Source organism: Benincasa hispida, chromosome 10 (genome assembly GCF_009727055.1).
Source record: "Benincasa hispida cultivar B227 chromosome 10, ASM972705v1, whole genome shotgun sequence".
NCBI classification, from domain to species: domain Eukaryota; kingdom Viridiplantae; phylum Streptophyta; class Magnoliopsida; order Cucurbitales; family Cucurbitaceae; genus Benincasa; species Benincasa hispida.
The window spans coordinates 17,783,059-17,802,173 of NC_052358.1; the positions used below are offsets into that span (position 1 = coordinate 17,783,059).

The window sequence follows — 19,115 nt, forward strand, 5'->3', positions numbered from 1 at the left end:
ATGGATGCATATATTTTGCATGGACGGTCCTTATGGGCAGTTCGATGTGAGGCTGGGAGGTCTTGTGCTTGAAGGCTATCTTACGGTGTAGAGATAGATTCAAGCATATGGTTCGTTTGATGATGGGTGATGGGAAATCATGTTTTGTATGGGTCTAGGGTGGTGTGTGACGTAGAAAGTAATCCTAAGGTGTAGCTGTCAGAGTTTATGGATGGTAAAGGAGGTTGGAGGTGGCCTACAGTGTCATGGGAGTTTCTAGAGATATGGGGTTTGATTCAGGCAGTGGGGTCTAAGGTGAGTGGGGAGGATTATTGGGTATGGGTTTCGAGTGCTAGTAGTTAGTTTTCTATCGCCATTGCATGGGAGAGTTTGCGTCCTCGTCGTCCTAGGGTGTCTCTTGTGTATGGGAGGTGTGAAGTCGAAGGACCATTTATTTTTTGAATGTGGGTTTGGGAGAGAGGTGTGGTCGAGTGTCTTGCGTTAGTTAAGGTCGTCTCATCGGGTGGCGGGTTGGAGTGTGGAGTTAAGTTGGGTGAGTCGAATGGGGTCGGGTAAGGAGTGCATAGTAAACTATTTCGTGTTTTCTGATGTGCTTCTATCTACTACATCTGGAGCGGAATCGACGACTTCATATGAGTCGATCGAGAACGACATCGACTCTGTTCCACCTTATAGTTTCTATGGTTCGTGCTCGTGCTGCTTCCTGGCAGGTTGACCTTCTTGGGCTTATCTAGCCTGTGTTTTGTTGTCTTTCTTTCTTTAGTTCTTTCCGTTGTTCTTTGTTCTGTTGTTGTCTCCTGCTTTTAGGTTCTTCTTGCTTCTTGTTTTTTTTTTTCACCCTAGTGGGTGGATTGTTTGAGTTTGGTGTGATTTTTGTTTTCTATTGGGTCTTGTCTTTCCTCGTGCTTTGTTGCTATGTTGCCTTGATCCCGGAGCTGTGGGATTCTTCTTGTTGTTGTATAATAATATTACCTATTCTATAATACGTTATATTTTGTTTTTAAAAAAAATGAAGTGGGTTTATAACATGATACATTGTATTTCTAAATGTTTTTAACTTTGTTTAATATAATTTTACATTTTAAAATTTAAAATTAAAAAATTGGATACAATAAAAATATAAAAATGTTTTTGTTTTCAGAAATAGAATGTGGGTTGTGTACCAAACACATATTTGGTAAATTCAAGATTCTCTACCCAACAACCTTTTATCTCTATCGTGAAAATTTTCACAACGGTAGAATGGCTCCTCATGAGCATTTAGAATTAATTTAAAAAATAGGTGATTTTGAAAAAAAGTGTTTGACAAATGACAACTACTCAAAATGCATTTTGAAAGAAAAAACAAGTTTATAAAATAAATTGGTTTGGGACAAATAAGTTTTTTTACAGTGTGTTTGGGGCAGAAAGTATCCTAAGACTATAATAACCATCTCGTACTACAGTAAATACTGCATTTCCAGTTAGCTACACTCAACACTATTTTAAAACCCTCATTTGCTACCATATTTATTGTTTGCTACAATTTTTATTATTTTACATTCATCATTTTTTTATTCTTTGTTACAGTGTTTACTATTTTCTTCCCAAACTAAAATAGTTTACACCTCAAATACATACTATTATAACCAAAACTAAAATAATCTATACCCAAACGCAAACTATTATAACTCAACTATAATAATTTAAGACTATAATCACCAACTTATCGCCCCAAACGCCCCATAATGTTTTACAATATTCTCTCCTCATTTGTATAAATCTTACCAAAATGCCCCAAAACTCAAAAGTCATGTAGCTCACTCCAGTATATTGTTGTGGCTACCTCGCCCTCTGTCAGCCAACCCCGATCATTGCCACCGTCCAACTACGTCGACCACCACCTTTTATCATCTTCAACCACTGTCGGTGACCAACTTCAACCACGACCTATGCCACCAGCTAATTACGGCCAAGTCTATATCATAAAAATCCTCATCAATTCTTCTAATTATTAGTGTACCTCAAATGTCTTATTAAACTATTTTTCAATGCAATGATGAATGTAGATAAATATTTTTCATGGTTTGTATATGATAGTTTCCTTATTTTCTTTTGAACAAAACTAGTTTCCTGAAATAGATAATTATGACCAAGTCTATATCACTAGCTAATTACCGTGAATGGATTATATTTTTCCTTAAATAGACATGACCTAAATTGACATGAACGAGTCTTAAATATTTGAAAATATTTTTCAAAGTATATGGTCAAGATTATATTTTAACCTTATAGAGTTGTTTTGGATACTAAGTTTAGTTAAGAAATTTGTGTTTAGGATACAGAGTTATTTAGTTTATGATTAGGAATGATGTACAAATTTCAATAATAGATATTATTAAAATTGGTGAAATCTAATTATTAAACATAATAACACTAAAAAAATAAATAAATAAGTCGGCGCACGCGCACGCGCACGCGGCACATTAAACTAAACGCGCGAACAGCCGAAATGAATTTTTCACATGCTGCTTCTTATTTATGGCTTTTAATCGAAATTGTATTACTTTTTAATCAACTTTTTACTGTATTAAATCTTATCTCCCCCACTCTCATATCTTGCCGTTTATCCTTACTTTAGTTAATTAATCAACACTCTATAACTAACACCACTCTCATATTTTTTATTTAATTTATATATATACTTCAATTTAATATTATAAAAACAAATTCTCTCAATTATTTAATATGAATCAAATTCATATTAAGTTTGATATTTTCTCTCAAATTATATCTCATATAATTTTATATAAATAATTACCTTTATTAATCTAAACAATTCAAATTTATCCGAATTAATTTGATTCTCATTTTTATCCCAATTGAGCTAACGAATGGACCATATGAACCTATAGTTTGAAGTTTCAATGGTACTCGATTAATTAATCAAACTCTTTGATTAAATTAATCAACTTTCATTAACTATCAGTCACTCCATTACAGACCGACAGATGCACTTTTTGCACTACATATATATTTCTGTGTCTATTGGATATAGCCAATCAACGGTTCGTTGACTCTTCACAAATTGCTCATAAGTACAGCTGGGTCAAATTATCATTTTGCCTTTGTAGTTACATCTAACTTCTTAAGTACCCTTGATCCCCACTAAAGTATAAATTCACAACTTACTCAGGATTCAAGTCAAGTCACTTATGGTCATCTTGATGAAATGCATGTCTCATCTATCAACGTTGTTATATAGAGATACTACGTGGTTCGGTCTTATACAAACTCTTTGCATAGAACACCGATACTCATATGTCTACACATGAATGATCAGTATCAGATCATTTGTAGCACTTTACAATAATTGGAACAATTATAAAGCAGGCTATATCGTAGTGTCACCAAGATAAGTTACCCCAACCATTTAGGTTACCACTTAAATATGATTCTCCTGTATGCCTCTACATACACGTTTAAGTTTCAAAAAGTAACCCTGGATCTTAATTTATTGGTTTTTGCAGATAAATACAACTAAATGATAAATAAAATACCTCTTTATTTTATTAGATAAATAAATTATTTGTACAATACAATTACAAATACAAGACCCACGAAATTTAGGGCATCAACCCCAACAAACACAACATGCATATCCCAAATCAAAGGATGATACATTAAAGAAGATAGAACAAAACATATTTCACAAGTTTTTCTACACTCATGATCTTGAAGAAAATTGCGACATCATTGTACAACAAATTTGTTCGCAAGATAACCTGACAAATTCATTTACAAAGGCATTATCTATCGCAACCTTTGAAAAATTGGTGCACAATATGGAATTCGACGACCCAAAGATCTCAAGATGGGGAGTATATATACTTTTTAAGAGTATCAGATTATATTGAATTTTTTGGAAAATAAAACTGTTAAAAATATCACTATCAATTAGTGATAGTCATTGATAAACATCTATCAATATCTATCACTGATAGAGAGTAACATTTTATTATAGTTGTAAATAAGTTGACTCATTTTATTACCTTTGAAAACATACCTTTTATATATATATATATATATATATATATTATATATTTATAATGTTTTTTTAATACTACTGCTACTATATAACTAATTTCAATAAAAAAAAATAACTTAGAAAGACAAAATTCAAGATTTAAAGCCGAAAATAGAGAAAATGTGAAAGTGTAACAACAAAAATGATATTTGTATTATAATATGTTAAATTAGGTGTAATGTAGATGTCCATTATTAGTGTCCATTAGCCATGCGATACTTATCCATTACCCCATGTGTTGTCGTGTCTCAAGATTACACACTATTACCGTCCATGTAATTCACCTCATACTTGTCAAATTGCCTATAAATAGTGACATTTGGTGGGTTTTGAAAGACACATATGTTGGTGATCAATCCATAAGAATTGGAGAAAGTGGAAAAATCCATTCTTTGTTATTTTGTGTACTTTTTGTTATTTATTTATTTATTTTATTATATATTATTATTATATTATATTTTCTTTATATCCGTATATTCGTTGTGTGCCGCTGTATTTCTCAAATTTACAGCAATTTAGGCTTATTTAAATTGTTGCATGGCCTTCCATATGATTATTATTTTTTATTTAAGAGCTAAAATATGGAACAAAGCCGACTTTCACCGACAATATTAATCTATTTGACTTCATTTCATTGAATTTTTCTTTCAACTATATTTTATCTTGTTTCAACATGTCAATTAGTCGTTTTTTTTGTTATAATTCCTTCGCGATGCTTCTAAAGTGGTCCCCTTCCCTCACGGTTCCTAAAAGTCAATGTTGATGCTTCTTGAAGTTGTGATAAAAAAATCGGGATCTTGGGTGGGTGGTTCGTAACTCTAAAGGATTTTCCATTTGTGTCGGGTACAAGGTCACTAATCGGGAGTGGCCAATTAAAACTTTGGAAGGCGAGACGATTAGAGTTGGTTTACCTTCTCTTCTCCAGCTTAGAGTTGAGTTATCTCAACTTCTCATTGTGGAATCTGATTCAACATCTGTGCTCTTAACGAGTCGTCATTCAACATTTCTAAAACAAAGAACGTGGTTGAGAATATGTTGGATCTCGCAAGTCGGATGAGTGTTTATAGTTTTATCAAGTGTAATCGCTATTGTAATTTTGTAGTTATTTTTTGGTGCAAGCTGTTCTGGATGTTTTTGTTCAGAACTTTTAGTTTAGAAACTTTTTAAGCTTGCTGGAGCTCTAACTTTTCAAATTGGGTATCATATGCTTTTACTGGGACTTGATTTATTCATTTTTTCCCCATTAATGAAGTTATCTTAAAATAAAATTAAAAAAAAAACAGACAGCGATTTATTGAAAAACAACTTTGATTCTAAAATTTTAAATGAATAAAAAAAGCGGTAAGTAATACCTTTTGAGGAAAATATCTATTTAATTGTATCGATTTTTATCTTAAATTTTCAACTTTGTATTACTCAAACTTAGAGTTTACAAGTTAACTAATAGTTTTAATTCATTCGAAAGATTATTAAAAAAAAAAAAAGTTGATCAAAATATCATGGGATTATTAGAGATTCAATCCATTTTCAAAATTTATTTTGATAAAAGTCTAAATTTTTTAATATTTTCGTATAAAGATTTAATGAACTTTTCAGACAATAATACCCTTTGTGGCGAACAATTGAAGAGAAAAAATGCATTGACAAAATTTTTTCATATTTACTAAACATCCTTGATGTTGGAGAGAGAAAATAAATTTATTATTTAGTATTAGTTAGTTGGATTTTTTTTTTAATTTTTTTATTTTCAATTGGAGAGAAAAAATGTATTTAATATGATTTTATTTTTCATTCATTGCAATTAATGTATCAAGTAACTAGTTTTATTGGCGGATTCATATTATTTTTAAATATACCTTTGAATATTAGATTTTTGTAAATATTCTAACCAATATATAAAATATATTGATAAATATATTTGATATAACTAGTTTCACGACAACTTATTAGTTTTTCTGGCGGATTAATGAATTTTTTAAAATATAACTTAGAATATTGTATTATATGTTTGTAAATATTCCGATCAGTATCTAAAATAAAATATACTCAAATAAATGGTGTACCAGTCAAAAGTTTTGATACTCAATATTTAATGTATATCACAATTTATATCATAAATAAATTTCATTTATATTATAGTATATACCATAAATTCAAAGTATTTAGATATAAATAAAAATATCTACCACAATATATATATGAAGGATATATATAGGATTAAAAAAACAAAAAAACAAAAAAACAAAAACGGCTCCTTAGTCTGCATGAGCAAAACGTCCCCATCTTCATCTTTGCTGCCATCTGTCTTCGTTCGACTGTCGGCGACGTGTCCACCAATCGTCCAAGTCGCGTCGCCGCCAAGTCGAGTTGCACACTGTTTGAGTCACGCACTGTCTGAGTCGTGTAAATAGTTGCTCACTGTTCGAGTCTGCCATTCGTCGTCCAAGGTGTTCGCTAGCAAAAAATCGAATCTACAGATGGAATATTGAGGGTTGTTGAAGATGGAAAGTCTTCCAGCTTTTCTCATAATATCTTGGTTTAATTGAAAAGATTTGAAAAATAATAAATCTTTCTTAAAAAACGTGTGTGGCCTTTGATTTTTCCATCTTAAAAACTCCTCTAATTGGTTGGGGGTCTAAATAGTAATTGACTTTTTTTTTTTTTTTTTTAGAATATTAGGCATTCGAACTTAGACATAAATGAAATATAGGACACTTATTAGAGCCTTTATGAGTTGTTATCCCCAACTTTCCTTATACTTTTAAATGTTCAACTTTGATCTTAAAATAGTCCTTCCTATTAAACTGAAATAAAAAAAAAAAAATGAATTGGCAAAAAATAATAATAATAAAATAAAAAGTGAAATATGATTAGAAAAAAATCCAAGTAAAAATTTTGGGTGAAAAATGAATTCCTCCGTCTTTCGGCTCCGATCCACTCTTTCTTCTCCATCAAGCTCTCTCTCTTCCCATTCAATCTCTATAGAGGTAGATTGCAAGAACTAACGCAGCCTCTGTTTATGCAAATGCCACGCGACCACACTCACTATGTGCCCATCTTGCGAACACATCGGCGGAGGCAGCACCGCCGGTAACGGCGACGGAAATTCCAAGGGCCCATTTTCGAGCCTTCACCAAGCCTACTGCTGCTTGCAAATGCTATGATTATAATGCCATAAATAATCAAGAAACGGGAAGAAATAGAGAAATAAATGGGAAGAGAGAAAGCTTGAAGAAGATGATGATCAAGAAGAAAAAGTGGATAGGAGGAGAAACAGAGAGAAATTGAAAGGAGAGAGGGGTGGCAAAATTTTCCGTTGTCCTGAATCCATTGGGGTGCTAAATCCCGCGATTTGACTGGGCATGAGATAATTTAATCAAGCCTTCAATCTAAGTGTAGGATGAGAGAATTGAACCTCATATCTCAAAATTGATAGTATGATATGATACACTCTTGTTGGCTAGTTGTTTTCTTTTTTCTAATTTAATTTTCTAATATAATAAATTTTATTTTATTTTATTTAAATTTATAATAAAAAGTATTAAAATATTTTTTAATACTAATTTTACATAAACTTTACCCTTAATTTTAAATAATACAAATAATAAAATAAAAAAGGGAAATTATAAATTATAAATAATAAAAATAATAAAATCAATAATCATGTAGTGTTGCAATTTTTATCCACACTAAATAAGATTGAAAACTCAAGATAAAATTTGATTCAAGTCTGCCAAATTCAAAGACAAAATTTTGAAGAAAAATCAATTTAGATTTTCATCCAACTCTAAACTTCAAAGTGTTATAATTTTTACCCTCAATTCAATTTTTGATAATTTGTCTACTAATTTTTATAAAAAAAAAAACTTCATAAACTCATGAATATTAAATAAAATAAAAGTTTGCACCAAGATAACTTTGTATAATACATAAACTAGCCATTGAATCATTTTTCCAAAATCCGTAAATTTCAACAAAGAAAAGACCCCTAAAAGTCATTTTTCCCTAAAATTTCATCAATTGTACATACATATAATAAAGAATTTAACAATATTTGAGGCGATAAATTATTAGAGAGTTAAAACTGAAATATTTTTAAAAAATTTTAAGTTAAGACTGCAATCCTTATAGGTATAGTTTGATTAAATTGAAAATTGATGATTAATTTTTTTTTTTCTTTTTAACGTAGAGTGACGTGATCAAATCTCAAATCTCTAAAATAAAAATTCACTAGCTAAGGTTGATAATTTATGATTAAAATCGATAAACCTAACAAATTCGGGAGTCAATTTGATTTGTTTTTTCCCCAGAAATTAACATTGGTCATAAACCAAAAATTAAAAAAAAAAAAAAAAAAGAAAGAAAGAAAAATCAAAGGGCATAAGGGGGATTTCACCTTTGGATGGAAATCATATGGAAAAGGCTGAAGCATGACGCAAGCGGCATGTGAACGCATATACACGTGTCAAGACATGATTCTTCTGGCAAAATGAAATTTGCGTAAAGATATCAAATACCTAAAAAAATTAAAAAATATATAAAATAAAACAATTAAATAAAAGAAAGAAAAAGATCGAAAAAACTGGAGGAATCACGGGTGTATGTGTGTATCTGTAAAATTTGTTCAACAGCTCCACCTACGCGTATTATATTTTGATATTAAAATCAGTTCACGCTTAATAATTTATTATTATTTGAAAACGAAACCCACTTCCATAAATCCATCTCACTCAACATTTCTACTACTCATCATTACACGTCCATCAATGCATATCTATGGTTCAATTACAATTATAGCCTTCTAAATTATTTGAGCAAATTAATAATTGTATCGATTTACTCCCCAAAATTTGAAGATTGTATCAGTTTAAACTCTAAATTAATGACGGTATAAATTTAGATTCTGAACTTTTATAAGTATGTCAACTTAAACCTAAACTTTCATAATTGTATTATTTTAAATCCTTCATTATGTTTTATTTGGATGCACTTATGAAACTGCTCAAATTGATATATTTATGGAAGTTTAAGATTTAAGTTGATACAATTATGAATGTTTTAAGGTCTAAACTTATACAATTATTAGTTTAAAGTTTAAATTAATATAACTCTCAAAGTTCATGATTAAAATTAATACGAACTCCTAAAGTTTAGGATTTAAATTGATACAACTCCCAACATTTAGGAGTATAAATTGATATTTACCATTTTTCTAATAGGTTTTGAATTAACTTTCACTGAAGAAAATATCCATTTATATCCCTAAACTTTAAAATTGAATTAAGTTATCATTACAAGTTTAATTAAAACAATTATATGTTTGACATAATATTTTCTGAACTGAATTTGAACGAGAGTATTAATTGATATATTTATAAAAGTTATGAAATACTTATGAAAATTCAAAGTTCAAATTGATACAATTATTAATTCACGATTTAAATCGATACAAACATCAAAGTTTAGAGGTGTAAAATAATTTTTTCCCCCAAAAAAGAATAGGTCTCCAACATATCCCTTAATTTTCAAATTTTATATATAATGAATCTTTGACGAAAACTTCGATTCTATCCGATGCACAATTCAAACTTATATCTAATAGATTGATGAATATTTAAAATTTTTGAATGTGTCAAAAATATATCATGCATAACATTGAAAGTTCAGTAACCTATCAAATGTTTTTAAAAGTTTAACTATCAAATAAGCATCGTTAAAGTTTATAGACTAAACTTGTAATTAATCGAAACGAAGTATTGTACCGTACCGTCAACCGCACTGGGCGGAGGCACGTGAACCACCATGCAAAGGGCGACTGTCCCACACGGAAGAGACGCACGATGGTGGTGACAAATCCCAACCCTTGGTGCCTGATATTCTTTTAACCTGTCTGCCACATCTCCAACCTTGTACTTTCCTTGTATTTTCCTTGTGCTTCCATATATTTCGACAATCCATGTAATGTAGCTCAATGGAATAGTATCACTATATTATTGTTATATGAATGTTATAAAGAGAGATCCTACAAAAAGCCAAATTCACATTTATGTGGTTGATTAGAACATGAATATTATTAGAGATCGATGATGTAAATATAGCAATCAGATCCAAAATATTCTGACAATGTAAAAAAATTTGCAAATATAACAAAAATTATATAAATTCTCATGATATAGATTTTACTATATTTGCAATTCTTTAAAAATATTGTTATACACTTAAGTTCCGTTTGATAACCATTTTGTTTTTTAATTTTTGTTATTGAAAATTGAGTTTATGGACACTATTTCCACCTCTAAATTTCTTCATTTGTTATCTATTTTTCATTGATGTGAGTGTTAATGAAACTTCCAGACAGCCTAACACTAATGACAATCTGTGAAAGGTATCCCCAAGTTGGAATTCCGGCAAACACCAAGAAGTATCCATTCTTAACACAAAGAAATCGCCAGCTTTTAGAAAAGATTTTATCTTAGATTATGCACGTGGGGTTGTCTCTTCTGGGAGTTAAGCGGTGAGATTATGTAAGGGGTATGGCTTCTTCGGGGCGACTAAGGACACACCCAACCAAATGATCGGTAAACGGGTCTCCTTTGGTACAATCTCCTCTGCCAGGTCTATCCCGTTTTGAAACAAAAAAAAAATGGTTACCAAATAGCCTTAACTATTAGCCTCAAAAGTACTACCTATCACAGCTACCCATATTAATAAAGGAACAATTACCAACTATATAGAGTAATTCAAAGAGTAGGAGAATTAATTAGATAAAGGGGCATGAGAGAGATTTATCCGTTGCCTGATCATTTCATGGTTATGAGGGATATGCATGAATTAGGCAGCTCAGAGACACCCCTTTACAAAGCTGGCCTTTCCACTCCTACCTGATATTCTTCCACTACTTTATGGCACCAATAATTCATACTCCTAGGAAGTCGTTGTACAATCATTAACTTTCACTATTCTTCAATAAGAACTGAAAAAGGAAATTTAAACGAAAAGCATAAGATTACAAAATACGAAAAAAAGAGAAGATAAAAGAAGCAAGCAAATGGCGCAATATTCAATAAAGAGGGAATCGAAGGAATTAATAATCTATCTAACTTGTGGAGTAAATTTACTTGTTCGATGTTCTTTGGAATCTAACGAAAAAGGTGAACTTGTTTCTAACTTGATGGAAAACAGTATCTTCAAACCAACTCACCTAAGGTATTTCAAAAAACTACCTCTAAAATACAAAATAACACATTAAAAATAGCTTTGAATGTTCGTAGAAGGAATATATTGAAATTCAAAGCATGGGCCTGTCAAGATTCAAGAATTGACTCAACAAAAGCTAACAAGTACAGGCAATCAAGCTCAATCTTCAATCACCCACATATGGAGCATCTACATAGAATAAGGTTTGCAAGAAGAATGTCGCACAAGGCTTTCAATGCTAATTAATTCTAATATTTCTGATAAACTCTATATCCATTCATGTATTAATGATTGTGGTAAATTTGTGAAGTTCATTTTCTCTCATTTTCTTACCATTGTTTGTATCAATAAGTTAAAAAGAGTTGAATTCTTAGCATCTTTTTTTTTTAAAAAAGCAAAATTTTAAAAACTACTTTTCATAGTTTTCAAAATTTGAGTTGATTTTTGAAAACATGGACAAAAGTAGATATCAAAGCAAGAAATTTAGAAATGAAAGAGGTATTTATAGACTTAATTTTCAAAAACTAAAAACAAAAAACGAAGGAAAAACTACCTTTTTAATTCCTAAAACAGATGTATTCGATCCCTAAGATTTCAATTTGGCCATTTTAATATTTTAAAAAATAAGTTTAAGCAGTCCCTCCTATCTCCTACATCGATTAATTGTTTTTCTATTATTTTAAATACATATTCAAAGTAAAAGTAAAAAAGCTACATTTTTTCTCTCTCTCACCTCCAACCCTCCCTCCTCTCTCTCTTCCCTCCCCTCCCCCACCATGAAGATGTCCTTCCCCAAATTGCCTCTCATCTTTTAAATGACTTTAGCTTCTTTTTTTCCACTTAGAAGAGAATGCGTTGTCATTTTTTTTTTTTGTTTTTCAATTGGGTTCCACCAAATTTTTTTTCTTTAGGTGACGATATAAGACCTACAACTATAGGGGATCACCGGCTGGAGAGACACCAATGAAGGATGCAGGCATAGGATTTTATTTAACTTGCAGCATATTTAGCGATTTTGGTGAAGGAGTTTGCTAACTGGTTCATGAACAATTAGTGAGATTGTTAAAATGAGATCAATTGTGGCATTAGACATAAATTTATGGACAAAATCCGATAGATTATACCAAAAAGTCTATATTTCGAGAGATGATGAAGAAGGGAAAGATGCTGAAGTATAAATGAAGATTTTGAGAGAGGATGAAGATGAAGAAACAATGACCGTGGAGAGAGGGAAGGAGAGAACGGAGAGATTGGAGGAGGGAGAGAGATTTAAAAAAAAAAACAATTGAATATGTATATAAAATAATTAGAAAAATATTTAATTAAAGTAAAAAACAGGAAGAGGGACCTTTTAAACATACCTTTCAAGAATGAGTGATTAAAATAGCTAAATTAAAATTTTAGGGACTAAATGCACCTATTCCTAAAAACTTATGGACTAAAAAGGTACTTTTATCAAAAAACGAGAAGGGAGGTTTGAACCTCTCCCCTCTTGGTCAAATAGTTACGTCTCACCAAACTAAGTTATGTCAAACTTCCCGAAAAGATATTATATTACTGATTAAAAGAAAATATAAATCACAATGTGGGAACTCAAGGCATATAATGTAAATATAAAATAGGTCGAGGGTAATTAGGGGATAGTTACATGTTAATCCAATGGAGAAAAACAATATAACCTTCCCATGAAAACAAAGGAAAACACAAGATTTAAGCAAATAGTCACAATAAGTAAAAGTACAATTGCATGATCTTCACATACGGTATAGGCTTACAAACAATTGCGTTCCCTTCGAGTATCTTGTACAACTTCAAGCACTCCCCTCTTTTTGCCTCAGGAAATGTGTTGATGTCTTAAGATCTGCGCTTTTTAAATAGTTAAATAACAAAAACAAAAAACAAGTCCACGATTTACCTGTAGAGAGATCAGAGAAGTAGCACTGTTTTTGGCTAACAAGAAGGAAAACGGGGAAGAAGGGAAAAAAAATGTCACTAAGCCCCATCCAAAATTAACAAGACCTTGTGACCAATTTCTATAAAAACCATTAATCTATCCAGAAATTGGATCTATTAGCCATCAAAGATCAACTTACATTTACACCTTTTGCCCACTTACAATCTAGTTACTTGCAGTTGCAGGGTTCACTGCATAAAATATCAACAGATACGAACGAAAGGGCAACGACATAGTATGTAAACAAGAACAGAAAAATATCTCAGTAGAAATGAAAACGAAAATTTACACTTGACGGAACAAATAACCTAATTTATAAACATGATTTCCTCTTGTATAAGCCAGACCTAATGTTTACTTAGATGTCAATTATCACGAAGAATGCAACCTTATGCCTTTCTTATCCTTTTAGCTAAGATCACTTGAAGTGAGCAACAAAGAAACAACCCATGATACAAAAATGTTCAAACTTAGTTGCTGAATTTCTAAAACAAAGTCCTATCGCCGTTGGCTATGGTATCAACTAAGTGAGTCTACCAAATGAAGTTGGAGGACCACCTCTGTTTTCCACAAAGACAGATTAGATTTTTATCCTCGAGTTAACCAGCACAATTCCATAATCTAATTGATTATCCATCTCCTATTACATGGAAATAAAATATTTCTAAGATTGTGTCATAGGAGAAAATGAGCATTGGTCACAGGGCATAGAATTACATAACAAAGATAAAAAAGAAAATCAAATCAAATTTGTAACTGAGAGAACAATAAAGTATAATAAATCTAATTCTACAACAACTATGGCATGCAAGTAGAAAATGCAGCCCAATATTATGTTAAATAAATTTGAATTTTACTCTTCCTCCTACATGGGAAGGTGTACAAGCTCAAAAGGCATGGAAGAGTTCCAGAAAATAGAGTGCTCATTCATCTTTGTATTTTTTCTAAACCTGTTATGAAATTGTACCTTCAAAAGTTGGCCATAGGCCTTGCCGGGGTCTCAAATGTAGGTTACTCTAACAATTTGAATAAAGTTTCAAGATAAAATGGTCCAAACCTACGGTGGTTGTGTCAACATGCTTTCTAATACTTCTACACAATTATTAGTTCCTCTTCTGAAAAGAATTTCAAGTGATTGTTACAATTCTAAACCATAAATATAATTTGATCGGAAACGTAGACCAATGATTGAATGGTGAAAAATCAGATCCCTATCCCAAAAAAATTAAACCAATTCCTTTAGAAAAACAAACTCAATTAACCAATGAACCCTTCAACATTAAAATCTCAAGTTCAAAATGACACAAAAGCATCACGGTTGATTTCAAGATTTTTCAATACATGATAACACCTTCGTGTGCAGCCTCCGACCATCCATTACTCAGCTCATTCATTCTATAGTTTTCAAAAAAAAAAAAAAACGTCATACTAGTTTCCTACAGTCGTGATTCATACTTTTCTAAAGAAGTAAACGCGGAAAAAGAGAGACGGATTTCGATAATGAATAACGCATAACAATTCATATACCAGGAAGATTAAGGAGAGGACGGAGCGAAACCTTCAGAGAAGCGTCATCATGAGGCTCCGGAGGGAGCAAAAGAGTAAAGCAACGGAGAAGAGACGGCACGGAAAAGAGAGAAGAAAAGCGGAAATGCGAGCAGCAATCGTATAAGATTCAGATTGAAAACTATATAATTACTATCGTAATATACCATCAGGTTCTCCTCAGGTTTTGGCAATCCACATGTTCGATCGCCGCTTCAAGAGCATTTCCATGGCAACTCACTTTCTCTCTTCCAACGCCGGAACCCTAACATCCGTTACCGCCGTTCACTCCCTCTCCATCCTCGAGAGGATTTTGGGTTGGCGGCAGATCCCCAATCCTCATTTTATATGATGCCTGAAATATTTACAGAAGTACTATTACAGAAAATTTTTAAAATAAATAAATAAATATTATTTTGTTGAATCTCCCTAAACTTTCAAAAGAAATTTTAAAAAAAAGTTTATTTTAGTCCTACTGTTAAAATTCTCCTAACTTTTTAAGGATAAAATCAGTTTAAATATGAAATTGCATGTAATATGGGTTGAGCAAGATCAAAGTAAAATGTCAATACCAATACATCCAAATAGTGAATGACCAAAATATTAAACCCAAATGACTTTTGAGATCTCATATAAAAATTATTTCATCACCTAATTCAAAATTGAAATCCGAGATCTTTTAGAGTGACCAACTTACTTCGCAATCTAATCATAAAAAAATACAAGGTATTCACACCATTCTGTTTAAGAGTTAACAAAATTTTAATAGCAATGACCAAAGTAAGTAATTTTTAAAAGTTGAAGGACTAGAATGAATGTTTTTCAAAGTTTAGAGATTAAAATAGAACAAGATTCAAAATTCAGGAACCAAAATATGGTTTAAACCTAAAAAATGACAAATATCAATTTATTCCCCTGCATTTTGGGGTTGTATCAATTTAATGCGACTAATAATGATATCAATTTAAACTTGCAACTTTCATACATGTATCAATTTAAACCTTGAATTTTCATAAGTGTATCAATTTAAACTCACAATTATGTTTTATTTGGATATAGTTATGAAATTTTATGATTTAAATTGATATACTTACAAAAGTTCATTGTTTTTTTATACAATTATTAGTTTGAGGTTTAAAATGATACAACCCCAAATTTTAGGGTTTAAATTAATACACTTATAAAATTCAGAGTTTAAATGGATAAAATTATTAGTTTAACGTCTAAATTAATACAATTCCTAAAGTTCAGTGGTATAAATTGATATTTACCTATGAAACTTCCAAATTCCATAAAAAATCAATTTAGGCCTTCAGTGAGAAATTTAAATTTCATCATCAATTTTAATTATTTTTACAAGCATGTATAATTGATGAAGGGGGGATTTCAAAGGCAACATGAATAGATGGTTTAAATTGATTTATTTGTCACCATGTATAAGTTTAACTAATAAAAATAAATTATAAGTCTCATAATATTTGTTCGACGAGACTCTCGAATATATAATCTTTACTCTTTAAGCTTGTTGATCTTCTTAGATGATTGGCACATAGATTTGTTGATCTTCTTGTATGATCGGCCTTCGTGCTTGATAATCTTCTTGGATGATCGGTCTTTTGAACTTGATGAACTTTTTGGAGGATTGACCTTTGGACTTGTTAATCTTGTTGCTTAGTTTTGATCATCTTCAAGCTTGTTGATCAATTTAGATTAGTATTCAGCTTGTTGATCGTTCTAGATCAGCCTTTGATTTTGTTGATTGTTTGGATCAACTTGTAACTTTGTTGATCAGCTTGGATTGGCCTATAGTTTGTTGATCAACTTGGATTGGCCTCTAGCTTGTTAATCGACTTGGATCGCGCTCTAGTTGGTTGATCGTTTAAGTCTATGGTTTTGTTAATCAGCTTGAATTTACTTATGATTTGTTGATCAGCTTGGATGATTGACTTGGAATGACCTCGAACTTGTTGATCGACTTGGATCGACCTGTGGAGTTTTTGACTTCAAGAGCTTCAGAAAGCCTTCTAATCTTCTGGAAGTCTTTAGAGTTTTAGTTTTTAGATCTTTAAGAGAGCAAAAGTTGAACTTTGGAGCTTTAGTCTTGAGAGCTTTAATTTATCTTCTAATCTTTAAAGCTTTGATGCTTTGTAGCTTCAGAATTCAGAGCTTCCACCTTCAGTTCTGTTGGACTAGTATGACAACCCTAGAGGAGGTGAATAGGGTTTAATTAATTTTTTTTAAAGTATGCTCAATTTGATCTAATTAGATATTTCTAAATTAAATTGAAAAAAAATCTAATTTATGCTAAATAACAAGATTGATAAAAAAAATTATGTAACAATATACTCAATCAATCTCAACCAACAAAATCAAGCAATTAAAATTAAATACAATAATAACTATGAAAGATATAGAGAAGAAGACGTCGTGGTTTTTATAGTGGTTCGGTCAAACACCACCTACATCCACTTTCCCAAGCGTCTTTTGGGGACTTAGATTAAAAAAAATCTTCTTTTGATTCTTTCCACAGTCGAGCCGCTACCTTGCTCCTTTTACATGTTCAAGTGCAAACTCGATCATTTCCATGGGTTAGGATCCAACCGTTACAATGCTTTGAAACTTTAAATCACACAATGAAACTCTCTAAAAAGAGTGGGTATACAAGATTGAGTTCACACACTTTAATCCTCACAATACAATAGAAATTTCTCTAAAGAATAAGATGAAAAAAAATGAAATTGGAAGTTTGTAGAGAGAGTAACAATGATGGTTTTTTTTTTTTTTGGCTAATTTTGAGGATTGTAAAATGTGAAAAGTTGAAAATAATTTTGGAGAAGATAAAGTATAAAAAGATAGGGAAGTGGGATAAATTTTTTTTTTTTGATTAGAGCAATTGGATTGTTCAAAAAATTAAATTAAATGGTTGAGATTTAAACTCAATTAGCGGTTAGATATAAACAAAATATAATATAATAATATATATCTTCTAAAAACATTTATTTTAAAACCCAACAAAAAAATAAGAGTCCACCATTTGTCAAAAACTAGCCATGAGACACAATCATAAAATGATATCAAATTCATTTTTTTAATTTAACAAAATCATTTTTTTTTTTTTTTTTTTTTTACAAAATCAATTTCTTTTAATCCCCTTTTCTTTCAATAAAAACTAAAATCTACCATTTGCAAATTTAAAGCCCCATATGTCACTCATCTCATAGCTCCAAGTGGCTTTCTTTAATTGGTTTAATTTGATGATTAATTTGTCACGTCACCGTATGTTTTCGTTTGGAATCGTTGCTCCGAACTCTATGCTATGAACTATTCAAAATAATAAAATTATTAATAAACAAAATCATGTTTGTTATCATTAAAATATTAATTAGTTAATTAATTAAAATTAATTAATTTGGGATTAAGGGTAAAAAAGGCAACAATCTCTCTTTTTTTTTATGATGACAAATCATAGAAGAAGAATAACTTGAAATACATATAACCATAAGAACACATATGGTCAACAAGTAATTTTAATATCAAGTATACATATCATCACAAAGATCATGCTTAAAATTCATTCAAAAGAATTAACTTCTTCCCTTTAACTAATTCTCCCCCTAAATAATACATTCAACACAACCATAACACATTTTTCTTATACTTCTCCCCATTTGGAATCATAAAAAAGAACAATAAACATATAAGTGCTCCCCTAAAAATATGACATATACAAAGATTCCAATTCTCCCCCTATCAATATTCGTTATATAATAATATCAAGTATGCCTATTTTTTAAAAAACTTTCTTCATTCAAAGGCTTGGTAAAAATAACTGCTAATTGATTATTAGAGCTTACAAATTCAAGGGTAATATTACCATTTTGCACATACTCTCTAATAAAATGATGCCTAATATTAATATGCTTAGTCCTAGAATGATAGATAAGATTCTTAGTCAAATTAATAGCATTAGTATTATCACAAAATGTGAGCACGCTATCAAACTTTAATACAAAATCAAAAAGAGTTTGTTTCATCCAAAGAATTTGTGCACAACAACTGACAACCACAATATATTTTGCTTCGGTAGTGGATAAAGCAACCGAGTTTTGCTTTTTACTATACCAAGATACTAAGGAACTACCAAGAAATTGGTAAGTCCTACTAGTACTCTTACGGTCAAGTAAACTACCGACAAAATCCACATCGGAATATCCAACCAAATTACATTCAACATTTATAGGATACAACAAGCCTACATGCATAGTTCCAAGCAAATATTTAAATATTCTTTTCACGGTATACAAATGGGATTCCTTAGGACAAGATTGAAATCTAGCACATAGACATACATTA

General features: G+C 30.9%; 1 long non-coding RNA gene across 9 annotated transcripts; it reads right to left on the reverse strand.

Annotated features, from left to right (window-relative positions):
* Positions 1-6,295: 6,295 nt before the first annotated feature.
* On the reverse strand, positions 6,296-15,115 carry LOC120088460. Of its 9 annotated transcripts, none has more exons than XR_005484930.1 (4): positions 13,026-15,115; positions 9,834-11,039; positions 8,463-8,544; positions 6,296-7,224 (listed from the first exon to the last, which is right to left on the reverse strand). It is a non-coding gene; the product is annotated as an uncharacterized LOC120088460 (long non-coding RNA). The 9 variants fall into 9 exon arrangements; XR_005484926.1 differs by having other exon boundaries at positions 6,296-7,211; positions 8,463-8,583; XR_005484925.1 differs by having other exon boundaries at positions 8,463-8,583.
* Positions 15,116-19,115: the final 4,000 nt, after the last annotated feature.